Raw genomic sequence first — 15423 nt, forward strand, 5'->3', positions numbered from 1 at the left:
TTGGAGATGAACTTGTGAAACATGTAGACCTCACAGGGCATTTCCCCTTGGGGGAATAGCAATAAAAATAGTGAGCGTTGGTCATTCCCAGTCGTCCCTAATATTTCCTTGAATTTCTACAACCAGAGGCTTTTTAATGTCTTCTAAGTCTCAAAGAAGTGTCCCATGTCCTTTCTCAGTCTCATTCCTGAGGCTGGTGCTCTTGCCACGTGTCGGTTCTTCTTATGAACAGAATCTTAGACATGATAGACAGATGGCTGGCTTTGGGTCTTCAATTCTTGTATTCCTCTACTCTTCTCCTTGACTCTGAGTTTGGCTCATGAGCTGTAAGCAGATGTGATAGAAGCAGAACCTTGAAAATTACACATGTGGCCGAGCTTGCTCTCTTTCTTTCTTGGCTTTGTTAACCCACTGGAAACAGGGTTCCCACAAGGAGGAAAACAGATACCTGTATAAGAATGTCACATTACTTGAAGGCAACCTAAATCACCCAGCAGCAAGGTGTCCCCCAGCTAAGAAAAGAATGCTTGCAAAGATCATTTGACATCCAGCCAACCCCAAGCAAGAGATTATATGCATATATGGGATGCTGCTGAAGTTTTGAAGTTCTGAAATTGTAGCAATAACCAGTAGGAATACTAGGTGCCATCACCAGTGAGCCCTTGGATTTATGAGCAATAGTCGTCTAGACAGTGAGCCTGGGGAGGACCATTCTAGGAGACACTGAAGTTTCATAAGTAACAGAAGGTGGGGAAGGATAATCAAAATGCTATTAAGTATATTTTTGCAATACAGATTCTTTAGCATGAAAAGCCTGTTTGTGTGTGCATGTGTTAGTGTGTATGTTGTCATGAAATTGTCTTAGTTACTTTTCTGTAGCTATGATGAAACACCATGACCAAGGCAATTTATAAAGATTTTGTTTGGACTTACTTATCCGGAGGGATAGGAGTCCCCTTCATGGTGAGGAAGTGTGGCAGCAGGCAGAAGACACGGTGGCCCAGAAGGAAGCTGAAAGCCCACATCCTCAACTGTAAGCACAAAGCAGAGAGAGTGAACAGCACAGCATGGGGCCTTTAATCCCAAAGCCCTTCCCCAGGGACATGCTTTCTCCAGGGAGGTATCTCACTCGTCCAAACCACCACAATCAGCACTACCAGCTGGGAATCAAGCATTCAAGTGTCTGAGCCAAAGGGTGACATTCTCATTAACACCAGTACAGTACTCATCTCCCAAATCACCACCAATGGGGGAAGAAAATGGTAGAGGGGTTGTGGTTTGTTGGATTTTTCCTTAGTGTAAACTGGAATGCCATTCTCTCTCTCTCTCTCTCTCTCTCTCTCTCTCTCTCTCTCTCTCTCTCTCTGTGTGTGTGTGTGTGTGTGTGTGTTGAAATAAAGCCTCACTATGTAGTCCTGGCTGGCCTGGGATTCACTTTGTAGACCAGCATAGCCTTGAACTTACAGAATTCTTCTGTCTGCCTATCAAGTACTGGAATAAAGGCATGTGCCTTTATCCACCACATCTGGCTGGAATACTCTATTTTCTTCCATTCCTTTCTTGCTTCTTAGGTGTATAACTCATAGCTTCTGTACAACCTCCTCAGCAGCTACAGATGTTTCAAGCAGGTTCTCTGTATGTATTGATAAGATAAGCATGTTTGACTTCTCTGTGCAACCTCTATAGATCTAGTCATATGGGTCTATGAAACAAGAAGGCAATCCATCTGTGGGTGGCAGCCAAAAGATAATGACATGCTGAAACTCAGCTACCTCTACTGACTTCTATTTATCTAAAATTATCTTATTTACTCTCTCTCTCTCCCTCTCCCCTCTCCCTCTCCCTCTCCCCTCTCCCTCTCCCTCTCCCTCTCCCTCTCCCTCCCCCTCCCCATCCCCCTCCCCTCCCCCTCCCCTCCCCCTCCCCCTCCCCCTCTCTCTCCCCTGCACATGTGTGTAGTGTGTGTGTGTGAGTGTAAGTCCAGGTGCTCCTCTGCCATGGTGTATGTCTAGATGTAGGAGGAAAACTCTGAAGAGTAGGTTTTTCCCTGCACTGTGGACTACAGGTACTGACCTCAGCTTGTAAGATTTGTATGGTAAGTGTTTTTACACCCAAAGCCATTTTGCCAGCTACCTAGTGACTTTTAATTCCACAAGTCTGCTCAATATGTCAGAAGACTTGTGAGGCTGACCTTTCACACTGAGGGCCATAGCAATGGAGGCTATCAAAAGTCAGGCAGACAAAGGTCAAGTCCCTGATTTCTAAAGGGAAAAGATTCTTCACTTCACACTTTCCCTTGATTCTTCCTCTCTGTCTCCTTCCATTCACCAAGTAAAGATTCTCCCCACTGCAGAAAGAAAGAAAGAGAGAAAGAAAGAAAGAAAGAAAGAAGAAAGAAACTGATAAAAAGACAATGGCCATTGTCTTGTGAGACAATATTTAGAGCCCCTGAGATGGCCTTTGATCCAAATTCCAAGTGGTGATTCCAGCAATACGCATAGTGATGATGAAGCCAAACAAGGGCAGAAGGGCGAGTAAGGGCCAGTGCTTCAAGAAGCATTGTTACGGTGCCAGAAATGTGGGCTCTGCTCTGCTTTGGAGCTCCGGAGCACTGGGCTTCTCCTTTCTCCTGCAGTTATCAAGGTCATACCTATGTATATGGCCTGTGACTTTCTTTGGCAGGAAAGTATAAATGCAAGGGTCATGAATCATTTCTGTGCTGAGACATCTAATTGCAGGTGTTAAGATTTCTCAGTCTGCTTCTCTTGCTAGTTTTGAAGGCAAAGCTCTCATGTAAAAGATGGCTATCATAGAAAGTTTCCTGGAATTGAAATGGGATTTTCTATGAATACAGAATGATTTCTGTTGGTCTTTAAGATTATAGCCCCTATCCTATTCAGGATAAGATTTTCATAAGGATGTCTCGGAGACATAACAAAGACTCCAGTGCCTCTCAGCTTGGAGCAGTAGAACTGGATGGTCCCAGTGGCTCAAGGGACCAGAGAGGGTGGCAAACAAGCCTTCTCCATGACTTACATAAGGACTCATACTTCCATGGACAGAGAAGTCTGGACACATGAAAGGGTCAAAAGGTCACGATAAGGTGGTGTAACTATCAGTGGTGGTCCAGGCCAGGCATGGGATGAGGTATACAGCACTTCAGTGAGACCAGCTGGAGGAGTCACAGCTGTAAGGACCAGGAGTTTTAATTGCATATATCAGTGGAGATCAATGCTAATCACCAGAATTTGACTCAATCCCTCGGAGGAAGGAAAAATGTGTGAGCAGACTCCACACAGCAATGAAATAAGTAAGAACGTAGTGGAATGGTGAGGCTTACTTGGATGTGGCCAGGTCAGCTTCCTATGCATGAAAGGCTTAAGATAAAATTAAATACACCTTTAAAGGGAAGACTCTGGATTTGCAGATATAAGCGTGTGGATTTGGAAGTGATGCAAATTTCATTTTCATAAGAGTGGCAAAGAACTTTTAGAAAGTAGGTCTGATGGTTTCATGTAGAAACGTAAAGTCATACTATTGTATAGCCCCATGGTTGTCTGGTGAGGGATTACTATATTCTTATATTCTTAGACCTTACCATAACCATTAGACGTCTGTACGTTTCTCTGTACTCAGGCTCCCAGGCTGGGCTTAGTGTAGTTGTAAGGTTGGAGAGTATTCAGGTAAGTGCTGGCTACCAAGGAGACTAAATCTTGGAATCAAGCCACTTTGCCAAATGACCAACATATCTAATGAATACTTATGTCCAGTGGCCCATGTCATTTGGCACTGATGTTGTCTGTATCACGTTGTTTTGTTGGCTAACAACATCCTTATTGATTTAGAGACCTTGAAAATAAGAGGAATTACAATATGCACATGAGGTAAGAAACTCACAAAGGCACAGAACAATGGAGTAATTCATATCGTGATGCTACAAGATATTGCTCACTAGAAAAATAAATTACAAAACAAACAAAACAAAAAGCCAGGTTGTAGTGCCACAACTCTTTAATTCTAGCACTTGAAAGGCAGAGACAGGAAAATTTCTGTAAGTCTGAGGCCACCTTTGTCTACAGAGCCAATTCCAGGACAGCTAAGGCTATGCTAAGAAACCCTGTTTTGAAACTTAGCCCCGCCAAAAATATAAAATTAATTTGCAAATATTCTTAGATTAGCTGCTTAAAGTAATCCTTCAGGTCTGGGAAGATGGCTCAAAGTGTAAAACTCTTACAATCTGAGCTTGAAGACTTGGATCTGTATCCCTTGTACCTAAAATCCCAGAACTCCTGTGTCTAGATTCAAGAGAGATAGGAGAGTCCCTGGATGCTCTTAGGCTAGGTAATCTTTTATACATACAGAGTGGCAAACAACAAGAGGGACTATTTCAAACATGGTGGAAGATGAGGGCCCGTATCTGAGGTGCACTGAAAAACATAATCCCTCCCCCCTCCACATTTTTGAAGTTTTTTCAAATGTGGAGAATGTAGGAAAGAAAGCTAGCATACCTAGTGAAGATACTTTGGGCACCTCAAGCATGGTGGGCAGGGCTCTGTCAAGCTTTGCCTTTCTTCTCCATTCTCTTGGCCTTGCTAAAAACTGTTAGATTACATTCCTAAAGCTAGGCTCCAGGTTCTATTTTCTTATTTCTTCCTCCTGAGGCTGACTACCAAGGTCCAGTTATCAGTATTGAAAGTATTGAAAGTATTGAAAGTGTTCAGGAAGTTGTCTCCTATGCTAGGGTATTTCCTACTTTTTCTTCTATCAGATTTAGTGTATCTAGTTTTATGTTTATGTCTTTGATCCACTTGGCTTGAGTTTTATGCAGGGTGATAGATATGAATCTATTTGCATTCTTCTACATACAGACATCCAGTTAGACCAGCACCATTTGTAGAAGATGCTTTTGTTTTATCCACTCTATAGTTTTGGCTTCTTTGTCAAAAATCAAGTGTCCATTGGTGTGTGAACTTACTTCTGGTTCTTTGATTTGATTCAATTGATCCATCTGCTCCTTTTTATGTCAATAACATGCAGTTATTACTGCTATTGTTCTGTAGTACAGCTTGAAATCAGGAATGGTGGTACCTTCAAAAGTCCTTCTGTTATACAGGATTGTTTTAGCTATCCTGTTTTCCCCCATATGCTACAAACCACAAAGCCGAAAAATAACAATGAGGGCTCAAGGGGGGATGCTTGAATCTCACTGAGAAGGGGAAATAGAGTAGACATTAGGGGTGGATGGAAGGAGGGGTCTGGGTTGGGAGGAGGTAGGAATGGGAACAGGAGGGATGAGGTTGGGAGAGAATGTAGGGAGAGATACAATTGCATTGGGGGCATTTCTGTGATGAGATAGAATCACAAGACAATGGAAACTCCCAAGACTTTGTGAGGAGACCCTAGCTAAGACTTTTAGCCATGGGAGACATGGAGACCAAACCCAGCAAGACTTCCAATGGAGGGACTGAGACAACAACACAGTCCATAAAACCTTAGACCCACAATTTGTCCACCTACAGATGTGCAGAGGTAAAAAGATGAAGTTGAATTTGAGGGAAAGGCCAACAAGTGACTGGGTCAGCTTGAGACTTATGCCCACTCTGACACTACTGAAGATATTCTGCTATACTTACAAACAGATGCCTTGCATAGATGTTATCAGAGAGGCTTCACCTACCAACTGATGGGAGCTGATGCAGAGATCCACAGCCAGACATTAAGTGGAGCTTGTGGAATCCTCTGGTAGAGGGGAAGAGGTATTGAAGAAGCCAGAGTGATCAAAATCACCACAAGAAAACCTACAGAATCAACTAAGCTGCTCCCATAAGGGCTCACAGAGACTGAACTACCAAGCAGAGAGCATGCATGGACAAGACCTAGGCCCTCTGCACATATGTAACAATTGTGCAGCTGGGTCTTCATGTGGGACTCACTGCAGGGGCTGCCTCTGACTATGTTGCTTGCCTTTGGGATCCTTTCCCCTAACTGGGCTGCCTTGTCTAGCCTCAATTGAAAAAGACATGCCTAGTGTTACTGCAATTTGATAGACCAAGGCTGGTTGGTATACATTGGAAGCTTCACCTTTTCTGAGTAGAAGGGAAGGAGGGGTGGGAGTGGGAGGAGAGGAGAGAGGGAGGGACTGGGGGGAGAGAGGAGGGGGAAGCTGGGATCTGTATGTAAATAAATAGCTTAACAAAAATTAAACACCTCATCCTAACACAGGATTTCCACTTTTACCTGTGTATCTCCTCTCTATTGTGAAGCAGTTCTTTATCCAAGACAAATACCTTTCCCCCTCTCCCTTTTCCCTATTCTCCCTTCTTCCTTGTTCTCCCCTTCTCCCTCATCCTCTATCTCCAGTTGTTGTCCCTTATCCCTGCCCTTTGTTCCTCTGGAGCAAATCTTGGAGTGTCTTGAGCTGGCTCTGAGGTTTCTCTGAGGTTCCCTACACTTAGAGTACTGTAAAAAATATCTGGGAAGGGTTGAGATGTCACCAAGCTTTCCTAAGCATGTTCACAAGGACCTTCTTTAACAACTTCATGGGAAATATTACAGCATAGTTGATATATAAGAACACTGTGATGCAGGCATCTTCTTCCATCCATATGCTAACTGTGCTCAGAAATCAGACAGCAGATAATGACTTCTCCAATGTTACAGAACCAGTAAGATAATAGAGCTGTTCTCGTTTTTAAAAAAACTATTAACTCTCAGCTCTTACTGTTCTAACAGCTTTCTTTATAGGCTTTATAACATCTTGTTGAGTACTTTGGATCCCTTCCTCCTTCTTATTGGTGTTCCTGGTAGGTAAAGTTTCATTAGATAGATTTAGATTGAATTACCAAAGGGTAGTGATGTTAGGAATACAAAACCCTCATAGAGCGTTGCATCAGCAAGTGGTGGCTGCCTTTGGCTGTACAACAGAATCAACAAAGCAGCTTACAAATCCTATTTATAATGGAGTCCCACCTCTCAAATACTGGTCTAGGTACTGTTCTAAAAAACAGACAAACAAACAAACAAAAACAAAACAAACACCCCTCCAAACCACAGGGGGTTTGATTTACCATGTAAGCAGGACTGAGAACCATTAGTTGGGGCTAATGTTTTCAGCATATCAAGAATCAGTTTGTAACAGGATATAACAATTAGCACAGGTGCTAAGTTAATGCATGAAGCACCTTATCAAAGCAGGTTATCACCAGCAGGTGGTAAAGGCAAGAACACTAATCAGTCATCAGGAAGGGCCATGGGGACCTGCAGCACAGGATGCTGTTCTGGGAATTGAGAAATGAATGAGCTCTCAGCTGTATAACTGGCATTAAAATATCATATTGCTTCCAATTTTAAAAATGAGAAGAGGGAAGGTAAATGATGAGACTCTGTGGGGACCGGTGGTCCAAGCTTCTCTATACTTTTATATTTGTGAAACAGTCTTTGATCAGGGAAGAGATGTGTGCATATCAATACAACTGCAGCTGGAGGAAGCCCTGTGTATCAGCACATGCTTAGTGGGGGGAAGCTAATCCCTGCCCCAGAGGCATTTATGTTGTTATCTTACAAGACAGAGAATATATCCAAGGGGCCTTGGCATGATGTGACTGAATCCACAATGTATTTGTCCTGGTTTGCTTTCTGTTGTTGTGATAAACACCATGACCAAAAGAGTGTGGGGAGAAAAGGGATTTGGCTTATATTTCTGGGTCATAGTCCATCATTGAGGGAAGTCAGGGAAGGACATCAAGTCAGAACTGAAGCACAAGCCATGGAGGAACAGTGCTTAAGTAGGCTTACCCTTCATGGCTTGCTCAGTTTGCTTTCTTATACCACACACGATGGCTTGCCCACAAATGACTCTGTCCACAGGGAACTGGACCCTCCCACATCAATAAGTAATCAAGAAGATGTCTCTAGTTTAGGTACTTGCCATCCTCTGGACCATAGAAGTTGTCTTGTGCCTTCTTCTAGCCTTCTGAAATATGGTCATCCTCAGGCTATAGAAGCCACAAATGTCCCACTCCCCAGCTTCCACTCACAGCTGGAGGAAAAAGGATAAGTTCTACAGTGTGGCATAAGGCTTTCCTTTTCTAGATGTTTTTCTGCATTTACATCAGCTGTTAGAAATGAGGACGCTCAGAGACAAGGCCTCAAGCCTGTTGAATCAGAATCCACATTTGAATGGTGTTGCTGATGATCTGTGTATATGTTAATATTCGAGAAGCTGTTTTGTGTCCTAGGAGCCTTATGGTCTGGTTATTTATTTTTCCCTTTAGGGCATTTTCTGTTCCAGAAATATAAAAACTACCCCAGAGGATCTTTCTTCACATTGTTCTCCTGACAAATGCCAGATTCTTTGAAGACCCCTCTTTGTAGTAACCCACTTAATAACTGCCCTTCTCTGGTTGACTGCTACTCTGTGTGGAAAACTCTAGAGTTGAACTTGCTTGTTTCAAAAAACCCCACAAAAAAACAAAAAACAACCAAAACACCCAGTCCACCATAAGTTAAGTGCCTGAAAGAGATGCAAGTATGGTATTTCTGACTCCACAGGGCTGGAGGCAGGTCCGATCACCAGATATCTGTGAACCTTCCCTTGAAGAGGAGAGCTTGCCTGCAGACAGTGCTCTAACCACTGAAACTCAGGAGAGAGCTAGTCTCCCAGATCTGCTGATAGAGGCTAACATAATCACGAGAGAAACAAGCTCTAACCACAGACAACTATAACAACTAACTCCAGAGATTACCAGATGGCAAAAGGCAAGTGTAAGAATCTTACTAACAGAAACCAAGACCACTCACCATCATCAGAATACAGCACTCCAACCTCAGCCAGTCCTGGGCACCTCAACACACCCAAAAAGCTAGACCCGAAATTAAAAGCATATCTCATGATGATGGTAGAGGACATCAAGAAGGACTTTAATAACTCACTTAAAGAAATACAGGAGAACACTGCTAAAGAGTTACAAGTACTTAAAGAAAAACAGGAAAACACAACCAAACAGGTAGAATTCCTTAAAGAAAAACAGGAAAACACGTCCAAACAGGTGATGTAAATGAACACAACCATACTAGACCTAAAAAGGGGAGTAGACACAATAAAGAAAACCCCAAATGAGGCAACGCTACAGATAGAAACCCTAGGAAAGAAATCTAGAACCATAGAAGCGAGCATCAACAACAGAATACAAGAGATGTAAAAGAGAATGTTAGGTGCAGAAGATTCCATAGAGAACATCGGCACAACAATCAAAGAAAATGCAAAATGCAAAAAGATCCTAACTCAAAACATCCAAGAAATCCAGGACACAACGAGAAGAACAAACCTACAGATAATAGGAGTAGATGAGAATGAAGATTTTCAATTTAAAGGGCCAGCAAATATCTTCAACAAAATTATAGAAGAAAACTTCCCAAACCTAAAGAAAGAGATGCCCATGATCATACAAGAAGCCTACAGAACTCCAAATAGACTGGACCAGAAAAGAAATTTCTCCCGACACATAATAATAAGAACAACAAATGCACTAAGTAAAGATAGAATATTAAAAGCAGTAAGGGAAAAATGTCAAATAACATATAAAGGCAGGCCTATCAGAATTACACCAGATTTTTCACCAGAGACTATGAAAGCCAGAAGATTCTGGACAGATGTTATACAGACACTAAGAGAACAAAAATGACAGCCCAGGCTACTATACTCAGCCAAACTTTCAATTACCATAGATGGAGAAACCAAAGTATTCCACGATAAAACCAATTTCACACATTATCTTTCCATGAATCCAGCCCTTCAAAGGATAATAACAGAAAAAAACCAAAAACAAACAAACAAAAAACAATACAAGGACAGAAACCACGTCCTAGAAAAAGCAAGAAAGGAATCCCTCAACAAACCTAAAAGAAGACAGCCACAAGAATAGAAAGCCAACTCTAACAACAAAAATAATAGGAAGCAACAATTACCTTTCCTTAATATCTCTTAATATCAATGGACTCAATTCCCCAATAAAAAGACATAGACTAACAGACTGGCTACACAAACAGGACCCAACATTCTGCTGCTTACAGGAAACCCATCTCAGGGAAAAAGACAGACACTACCTCAGAGTGAAAGGCTGGAAAACAATTTTCCAAGCAAATGGTCTGAAGAAACAAGCTGGAGTAGCCATTCTAATATCGAATAAAATCGACTTCCCCCAAAGTTATCAAAAAAGACAAGTAGGGGCACTTCATACTCATCAAAGGTAAAATCTTCCTAGAAGAGCTCTCAATTCTGAATATCTATGCTCCAAATGCAAGGGCAGCCATATTCATTAAAGAAACTTTAGTAAAGCTCACAGCACACATTGCACCTCACACAATAATAGTGGGAGACTTCAACACACCACTTTCATAAATGGAGAGATCATGGAAACAGAAACTAAACAGGGACACAGTGAAACTAACAGAAGTTATGAAACAAATGGGCTTAACAGATATCTACAGAACATTTTATCCTAAAACAAAAGGATATACCTTCTTCTCAGCACCTCATGGGACCTTCTCCAAAATTGACCATATAATTGGTCACAAACAGGACTCAACAAATACAAAAATATTGAAATTGCCCCATGCATCCTATCAGATCACCATGGTATAGGCTGATCTTCAATAACAACATAAATATTAGAAGGCCAATATTCATGTGGAAACTGAACAACACTCTTCTCAATGATACCTTGGTCAAGGAAGGATAAAGAAAGAAAATAAAGACTCTTTAGAGTTTAATGAAAATGATGCCACAATATACCCAAACTTATGGGACACAATGAAAGCATTTCTAAGAGGAAAACTCATAGCTCTGAGTGCCTTCAAAAAGAAACTAGAGAGAGCACACACTAGCAGCTTGACAACACATCTAAAAGCTCTAGAAGAAAAGGAAGCAAATTCACCGAAGAGGAGTAGATGGCAGGAAATAATCAAACTCAGGGGTGAAATCAACCAAGTGGAAACAAGAAAAATTATTCAAAGAATCAACCAAAGGAGGAGCTGGTTCTTTGAGAAAATCAACAAGATAGATAAATCCTTAGCCATACTGACTAGAGGGCACAGAGACAGAATCCTAATTAACAAAATCAGAAATGAAAAGGGAGACATAACAACAGATCCTGAAGAAATCCAAAACACCATCAGATCCTTCTACAAAAGGCTATACTCAACAAAACTGGAAAACCTGGATGAAATGGACAAATTTCTAGACAGATACCAGGTAACAAAGATAAATCAGGATCAGGTTAATGAGTTTTTTTTTTGTACCCAAGGAGCTAAAGGGGTCTGCAACCCTATAGGCGTAACTACAATATGAACTCACTAGCATGTCACGGAACTTGTGTCTCTAGCTGTATATGTATCAGAAGATGGCCTAGTTGGACATCAGTGGAAAGAGAGGCCCATTGGTCTTGCAAACTATATATGTCTTAGTACAGGGGAATGCCAGGGCCAAGAAGTGGGAGTGGGTGGGTAGTGGAGTCTGTAGGGGGAGTGTATGGGGGACTTTTGGGATAGCATTTGAAATGTAAATGAAGAAAATACCTGATAAAAATAATAATAATAAAGAATTTGGTTTCATAATTTCTTTTCTTTACATATATGTAGTTCTAGATATTCATAACTGAAAAGATTCTTAACCTATTCCAACCGTGTGAAGTTGAAGTTTATTATTAATTTCCCTCCCTAAAAACTAGTAGGTAGCCTTTAATCCAAGCACTCTGGTGGCCAATGTAGCATGCTTGTAATGAATTCAAGGTTAGCCTGAGCTACGTATCAAGACCCTATTTCAAAAACAGAAACAACAAAAATGCATCCTCATAATAATAGTAGTAACAACAATTGACTAGTGGATGTTCATATTTCCAAATGTAAGAGTTTATATATAATAAATAGTCCACAGTACCTTTTAAAAATAAAATCTTCCTAAACTGGGCTTGGATCTTGATTTTTGTCACTAGTACTTGCTGTGTGGCATTTGATGGTACCAGGAAAATGAAGAGTGACAGGGTCAAGAAACATCTGTTGGGGTGGAGAGATGGCTCAGTGATCCTCAATAGTGGTTTCTCTTCCAGAGGACCCAGTTTGGATTCCAAACACTCACACAGTAGCCAATAGCTGTCTTTAACTCCAGTTCCAGGAGATCCAATGTCCTCTTCCAGCCTTTGTGGGCACCAAAGACACAAATCATGCATAGATGCATATGCGAGTAAAACACTTATACACATTAAAATTAAAAAACAAAAAACAAAACAAAACAAAACAAAAAACCGAAGCATGTGTTTTCATAGCTCACCAGGAATGGCAGCTCTGTTTTCATAGGATCCCTGAATGCTGGTGACTTTCATGGTAGAAAAATCAAGCTTTTCAAAATACTACATGTCCTCAGAAAATATGGTTACAGTGGTTATCTCCAGCGAAAGGATTTACAACGATCTCCAGATTATTTTCCTGCTGTGCTTATTTTGGCTACCGATAAGCTCATCACACAAACACTCCTCATAGCTCTTGAGCAGCGCTCACATGATTAAGCTATGTCTGCTGGATTCTTTTCTTTTTTGCTCTCTATAAAATAAGTTTTCCTAAGATAAGCTTGCTGTTCTTAGGAAATAACGAGGATGCCCAGCTAAATATGACTTGCTGATAAACACAAATTTGTTCAAGACACCACATGGGACATATGCTAAAATGTGAGTTATTTGAAATTCAGATTTAACTGCAAACCAGGTGTTTTTTATCTGGGCAGCTCCTTTGAAAGCTCAGTCTTTGAAAAACTCAATCCGTCATCATCTATGAAGTAACAAGTAGACAAGTTAGCAACTTGAAAGAGAAAAGAAAAACGTTCTGGGGGAAAAACATTTATATGTTAAAATTTTGTGATATTATGAAGTCAAAATAACTGTGCATGTACATAAAACGCTCATATACAAGCAAAGGGGAAATCTTTAATGGTGTTATAGACAATTTGTCTACCTGTCATAGGTTATTGTTTTTTTCCTATTGTCGGAATTTAATTTTGTTTATTGTTTTAGTTCTTTTTCTGGGACACACATTAAATTTGTTCTTCGACAATTTCATATGTGTAGCATTCATTCCAATTAGCCTCATCCTTCATCCTCTCTTATCTCCCTTCCATTTCTATTACCCCTGACTCACTATGATGTCTCTTCTCCATATTGATGTCTTCTTGTTTTGTGACCCACTGTATCTAAGCAGGACCATCTGTTGTGAGCATGGGTTTGGAGATATCTATTAGAACCTGGTAGGTTTATCAATGGATACACAATTTAAGACAATGGCCACCCCTACCCCACACAATTCCTCAGTAGCCAATAGTTTGGTAGGGAGTTAGGAAAATGCACCTTCCTAGCCCCTACATCTTGGTTGTTGACAGGCCTAGTCTTTATTATTTTTTTATTTTTTTAATGATTGGAGGAGACTCAAACTGGCCCAGGGACATGAGCAAGGATGGCCTCTCTCTTTTTCTTTTTATAATTTTAATTTTTTTAATTGAAAATAGATATTTTTTATACAATACATTCTGATCATGGTCTCCCCTTCTTTGTGTTCTCCCAGGTTTTCTCAATCACTCTACCCATTCAAATCTGCACACTTTCTTTCTCCTCTTGATAGAAAACAAACTGACAATAAACAAACTAGAATAGGACAAGACAAACAAAAAGAAGAAAAAGAGCTCAACAAAAAGCACAAAGAATACATACAGACTAGAGACACACACTCACACAGACGTTCCTTAAAAACACAAAATTACAAATCATAATATATAACCAAAAGAACTGTAAGGTTAAAAAAAAAAGCCAAGGAGTATGAGACAAAAACCTTCCAAAAATGCCATTAAGTTCCTTTTGTGTTGGCCATCTGTTACTGTTAGGGTTTCCATTGTTGTGAAGAGACACCATGACCAAGCCAACTCTTATAAAGGACATTTAATTGGGTCTGGCTTACAATTCAGAGGTTCAGTCCATTATCATCAAGGCAGGAACATAGCAGCTTCAAGGTAGCAATGGAACAGGAGGAGTTGAGAGTTCTAAATTTTCATCTGAAGACTGCTAGGAGAAGACTATTTCTAGGCAGCTAGGGGGAGGGTCTCAAAGTCCACCCTCACAGTGACACACTTCCTCCAACAAGGCCACACCACCTCCTAATAGTGCCACTCCCTGGGCCAAGTATATCCAACCACAACTGCCATGATATCATGGTTACATTGACTGTGTCATGGCCAGAAGGCAGTGTTTCACAATCCCGTCTCCATCTTCCATCTCATCTTTCTGATCCATCCTCCTCATGTAGTCTGAGTCCTAGATGACGTGGGAACTTCCTTTCTGGGGCTGAGCACCCAGCCATTACTTACTCTCAGTACTTTGAGCAGCCATGCACCTCTGCACTCACCTTCATTCAACCAAGGGGGAAGCCATTTGACTACAGCTGAAAGTAGCATTTGTTGTTGGTAATTTTAATTGTCAGTAATGCTGATTTCAATGAAGTTGGGAGGTGATCGAGAGTAGCAAATGAAGATATGATAAGCAGATGAGAGTTATGAAGACACCTGTCCTGACTATATAAACTAATGACATGATGGCTCTATTGTATGGTTGGGGTTTTTATTGCAGATATGAGCGAGCAAGCGTGAGAGAAAGAGAGAGAGAAAGAGAGAAAGAGACAGAGAGAGTCAGACAGAGACAGAGAGACAGAGAGAAAGAGACTGAAGTAGTAGGGTTATAAGGAAAATAAGTAGCTAGAGGTAGGGAAATGTGGGGCAGTAGACTATGCCATCAGAATTGGTAAGGTAGTTACAAAGTTCAGAAACCCAATAAAACTCATCATTGAGAATAGCAAGAGTTCAAGACTAGCTCCCAACCGGATTCCTGTCCTGGAGCAGTTGACTAGATATCCCACTAAGAGGACCATAACAACTTGTCATGTAGCATGGAGCCTAGATTCCTCCATGATAATGAGGTATCTAGGGGTCCAGAGTAGTTGCCCAATGAACATTTGGATTAACTGGTAACTAGATGTCCTTGTTGGAGACAGTTGACCTTTGCAGGGTTGATTAACTGAGGTCATGGACAAAAGTACCCACAATGCTGAATTCAGATTTCTCTTTACCCAAATGCAATCCTTCTGCTTACTGGTTAGAGTCCTTCTCTTTAGGATGCTGACAGTAGCTGAGAGCTGGGCGGGAGGCTCACGTTGGACCTAACACCATCCATGCTAAATCATTCATCTGAACAATCTTAAAACCAAAGTAACAAGTGTCTTTTTATTTAGAATTTCATTTATTAAGATTTTTAAGCACATACTAATTTTTGATTGTTATATAAAGAGATACGGTGAAGATACATACAATGAGAAACAAGTAAACCAAAGATTAAT

The 15423-nt window shown here is 40.9% G+C and overlaps 1 long non-coding RNA gene across 2 annotated transcripts; it reads right to left on the bottom strand.

Moving 5' to 3' along the window:
- Positions 1-5833, bottom strand: Gm33672. Of its 2 annotated transcripts, XR_390470.2 has the most exons (4): positions 4976-5833; positions 3599-3849; positions 934-1031; positions 1-448 (listed from the first exon to the last, which is right to left on the bottom strand). It is a non-coding gene; the product is annotated as a predicted gene, 33672 (long non-coding RNA). The 2 variants fall into 2 exon arrangements; XR_881181.1 differs by lacking the exon at positions 3599-3849.
- Between the last annotated feature and the right edge of the window lie 9590 nt (positions 5834-15423).

Source organism: Mus musculus, chromosome 4 (genome assembly GCF_000001635.26).
Source record: "Mus musculus strain C57BL/6J chromosome 4, GRCm38.p6 C57BL/6J".
Lineage (NCBI taxonomy): Eukaryota > Metazoa > Chordata > Mammalia > Rodentia > Muridae > Mus > Mus musculus.